Source organism: Panicum virgatum, chromosome 8K (assembly GCF_016808335.1).
Source record: "Panicum virgatum strain AP13 chromosome 8K, P.virgatum_v5, whole genome shotgun sequence".
Classification (NCBI taxonomy): domain Eukaryota; kingdom Viridiplantae; phylum Streptophyta; class Magnoliopsida; order Poales; family Poaceae; genus Panicum; species Panicum virgatum.
The window spans coordinates 31,342,108-31,346,897 of record NC_053143.1 but is presented as its reverse complement, the minus strand read 5'-3'; the positions used below and the strand labels follow the sequence as shown (position 1 = coordinate 31,346,897).

General features: G+C 51.7%; 1 non-coding gene across 1 annotated transcript; it reads left to right on the top strand.

The window, feature by feature from the left end:
• The first annotated feature begins 319 nt into the window (after nt 1-319).
• Nucleotides 320-426, top strand: LOC120646561. Its single transcript, XR_005664465.1, has one exon. It is a non-coding gene; the product is annotated as a small nucleolar RNA R71 (small nucleolar RNA).
• Nucleotides 427-4,790: the final 4,364 nt, after the last annotated feature.

Sequence of the window (4,790 nt, the reverse complement as noted above, 5' to 3'; positions counted from 1 at the left end):
GATCTCGCACGTCATGCGAGTTTTCAAGGCTTGAAGTATTTGCAATTGAGCCTTATCTTGGGAATAATCCTCGAATTTCTTGAGGAGGAGATCAATCTTCATAGCGAGCATGTTGGCCTCCTTAACAGAGTGCATACCTTGCTGGCGCGGTTGGAGGCGATCATCACTCCAACCTTGGAAGGAAACCATCTTCTCGATCAATGATGTAGCTCTTTCCATGGTTAGCGAGAAGAAAGCTGTACCCGCAGTGGCATCCACATGATCACGGGATGACTGTGTCAACCCATTGTAGAAGTTCTGTAGAATGAGCCAATTATCCATTCCATGGTGCGGACACGCTAGAATGTACTCCTGAAGCCTCTCCCAAGCTTCCGAAATTGACTCGTTTGATGCCTGCTGGAAGTTCGAAATCCGACCACGAAGAGCATTGGTTTTGCCCATCGGGAAGAACTTCGAGAGGAATGCCTTGGCACATTTGTCCCTAGTATCCACAGCAGCCTTGTTAGCATAAAACCATTGATTCGCTCTCCCCAAGAGAGAGAACAGAAACAGACGGAGCCGGATAGCATCTTGCGATACACCCTTGATAACAAAAATACTGCAGAGCTCCAGGAACTGCTGGAGATGAGCGCTGGCATCCTCATTGGCCTTGCCACAGAATGGGCTGGCCTGCACCATCGTAATGAGACCCATCTTGATCTCGAAATTTTCCCCTCCGGTGTTAACCTCGGGTTCGGTGGGGACCTAGTTAGCAGACGGGGCAGAGTAATCACGGAGTGTCTTCTGGGCCATAGCTCTAGGAGCTGATAACGATGCGATGACTGGATCGACTGCTGAGAGTGATCTCCGAGGTGATACAAGGCGAGCTCACATCCTCCTCAAAAGTGACTCTGGATTGGAATGAAAGTTTTGCGGAAGGTCAAAACCGGTCATACACTACCCTATTTTCACATCAACAAAGATAAGAAAACAAAGCCAAGTTATCCTATTTAGCAAGCAAATACCAATTTCGATTTTGTTCACAACTTTATCTATATATTTGACTCTGTGCCTTCCCCGGCAATGGCGCCAAAAATGCTTGTTGGCACCTACCACCGTCACTAGCGATGATGCTCGCAGACGCCAATTTGGGCTGCCAGTATTTCATGAACCACGAATAAATCCACAAGCGCACGGAATACCACTGTAGCATTTTACTCGGGAGTATACCGGGGTGTCATTTATATTTCCGCAGGGAAGGCGGTGAGTAGGGGTGGTAAAGGGCCCAACATTTTGAACTAGAAAATCTAAGGGCTGGGCTCTAATCTTATACAATTTTGAACTAAAAAAATTAAGGGCCTTGTTGGGCTGTGAAGAGGCCACTAGGGCCATGGCCCATTACAACCCCTAGCGGTGAGTGAGAGAATATATAGATTACTGGGTGAACTATATCTAGATTGGATATTCTCGTGCATAAATAGGGGTAAGATAATAACATGGTAGGAGGTAGTGTGACACACACACAAATTACCCTCTTGGATAAATAAAAGAGAAAAGAAAGATATAAGCCGGGAGCAAGGTAATAGACAGAGCTCGAGTCAGCTGTGCTAGGCTAGCAATATCTCCACTTTCTCATTGGTTAGCTCTTCAGAGATTAAACTACACAACAGGAAGATTGCTATCGAAGCGACGGGAGGAGCCCGTACACCCCGGCGACTTTATGTACCTCCTACCCCCCCATACCGAACGTGGAGGATTACTAAAAGGCTCGGACAGGGCTGTCACCACCTGCCAGCTACCTCTACAAACCGTGGGTATAGTTGACATCCAGCAACACTTAACTAATCTAGACAGCATGTCTACACTAGTAAGGGATACTCTTGTGTCCCACGCGGAGCCCTCACCCTTCGGATGGACAGACATCACATTAGAGCAATCATACGAATACTGGAAGCAGTTGATAAAGTTCTAAGAACAGAAGACTAACCATCTACAGCACAGGGCGATCATACAATGCAAGCATGGAATGATAACATAACCATATCAAGAAGCATATATCCGATAACTCAGAACATACTTCAAGCAGATATCGGTAACCATAGTCTAATTCTATTACAACCGACCGAATATTACAAGAGAGAGCTAGAGATGAACCCGTACCAGACTCTCGAGCAACTCCGGCGACTCGATGACTCCTAGACTTCTCCTAAACTCCACTAAGCCTAAAGACTATGCAAGGAATGCAAGAGAGGAGAGGTGAGTGGTGTGTGTGTGTGTCCTATTCTCCACCCCCCCTTGTATTTATAGCAGGGTGCCACGAGGTGAAGCCAGCACAACCGACGTAGGGGACCAATGGGGAAGCGTCATGTGCCCTGGTTGAGGCGGTGGGGCCCACGGCCCAGGTTGGTCGGCCTGCCCGGGCCACCAACCGCCCCCAACTTCTCCTGGTGGGCTGTCGTGGGCCTCTTTGTCTGATCCACACTGGGGTTGGCCTGTCTTGACTTGTTTGAATTGGGTTCTTGCATCACTTTTGGTCCATCTGAGCCTGAATCGACGCTCTGATAATTTCTGTGATTTTATGCCGGGCCAAAGTGTGCTTGTAACCTGCATATTAGCTTAAAAACACAACTTGCATATTCTAAAAGGTAAAGTGTGGTTTAGAAACTTTATTGGATAAGGATGCGTGTAAGAAATGCAAACTCTCATGATTTTCTGATCAAGTTGACGCCTGAAAATGATCGTTAGTCAGCGTCAATACCCACAGAAGAAGGCCCCCGCGGGCAAGGCGAAGCCCTTCTCGTAGAAAGACCAGAAGACCACCCTGCGTCTGGTCCTCCGTCGGGAAGCTCTCCATGTAGCAGCACTTCCACCGCGAGATCGCCTTCTCGGGGAGGAGGCCGCACTCCACCTGATCTTGGATGTCTTCCTCCCACAGGGAGCTCGGCGCCCACACCTCCGAGGGCGGCGGCACATCACTGGCACTCCTCGACGCGGAGGAGGAGGACTTCGGCGAAGAGCAAGCCATTCCAGGTGGCGGCGAGTCGATCGGATCTATGGAAATGCAAAGAGGGCGACCGGCGGAAGGAAGGCGAGAAGGCGAGAGCAAGAAGGCAAGAGAACGGGTAGCCCTCCGCGGGCTGGGCCCTTCTCCTTATAAAGAGGATTGGACGCGTGCGCAGTGGCAACCCCAAAGATTGCTCGAAATTCAAATCAACTTTATAGAAACTTCCTGAGTCATACTCGGCAAGGAGCGGGCCCCCAACGGTAACTTTCTGCCCATTGCGGTTATGTCCAACAGTAAAAATACGAATTACCAGGAAGGCGCAACTACCCGACGTGTCTCCGTGACTCCGCCAGCCACCCTACTCGAAGGCTGGGCGCTGCATCCACTCAGTGTGTCTCCGTGACTCTGCCAGCTACCTTGCTCGGGGGCTCGGTGCTGCAACTACCCGGCGTATCTCTATGACTCCGCCAGCCACCCTGCTCTAAGGCTGGGTGCCGCATCCACTCGTCTCTGTGACTCTGCCAGCTACCCTGCTTGGGGGCTGGGCGCCACAACTACCCGGCGTGTCTCCGTGACTCCGTCAGCCACCCTACTTGAAGGCTGGGTGCTGCATCCACTCGGCGTGTCTACGTGACTCAGCCAGCTACCCTGCTCGAAGGCTGGGCGCTGCATCCACTCAGCGTGTCTCCGTGACTCCGCCAGCTACCCTGCTTGGGGGCTCGGTGTCGTAACTACCCGGCGTGTCTCCGTGACTCCACAAGCCACTATGCTCGGGGGCTGGGCGCCACATCCACTCGGCGTGTCTCTGCGACTCCGCCAGCTACCCTGCTCGGGGGTTGGGCGCCGCAACCACTCGGCGTGTCTCCGTGACTCCGCCAGCCACCCTTCTCAGGGGCAGGGCGCCGTGACTTCAGAGTCAAATGAACCCGGTCTGATGAACGACTGGGGAGTCGATAAGGCAGCATGATGGTCTGAGTGCTCAGGCAGCTTGGAGATCCAGACGGACAATATTTTTGTGTTGACCCTCGAAAAACTTCTTCAAAGCCTTCTGAGGCTCGAGGGCTGCACCCAACGGGTGCACCCAGGGGCGCATCCCGTTGAAGTCTGGAGGGGACGAGGATCATCATTTGAGTCCCGAAGAACTTCACAGCAAATCAACCATCAAGATTCGGCTCAAGCTCTTCAGCACTCGGGGGCTTGACGGAGGTACATCTGGGTACCTCCCAGCCGAGTAGTTATCTCCCGACTGGGTACCTACTCGGCCAGGACCACTCTGCATGAATACCCGGCGGACAGGCACTCGGCTAGACGTCGGAAGGTTCCTCCGAGGATCAAGATCAAGGTGCGGATATGTATTACGGATATCTAGGGATCTCCACCGACCTGATTCCATGTAACAACCCGAGTAGATATCCTCCCTTACTTGTAACCCATGGCACCTAGCCTATAAATGCGCCATGAGGAGACCCATAGAAAAAATCATCGATCAATCCATCTCTTTCATCATCAAATACACACAACATAGGACATAGGGTATTACGCTCCCGAGTGGCCCGAACCTGTCTAAACCCTAGCATCATCTCGCAACCATCTAGATCTTGGCTCCGGAATCCCCGCTTCACCTACAAATCTACCGCCGGGCATTCTCCTAGTGGACTTGCCGGATAAGCAATCCGACACCAGGTGCAAGAAGGATCTGATGAAGCTTACAGGGTGCATAGCGGCCCTGAGCCAATTCATCAGCCGGCTCAACGACAAAGGTCTACCCTAAGAATGCTTGTTAGCACCTACCAGTGTCACCAATTGG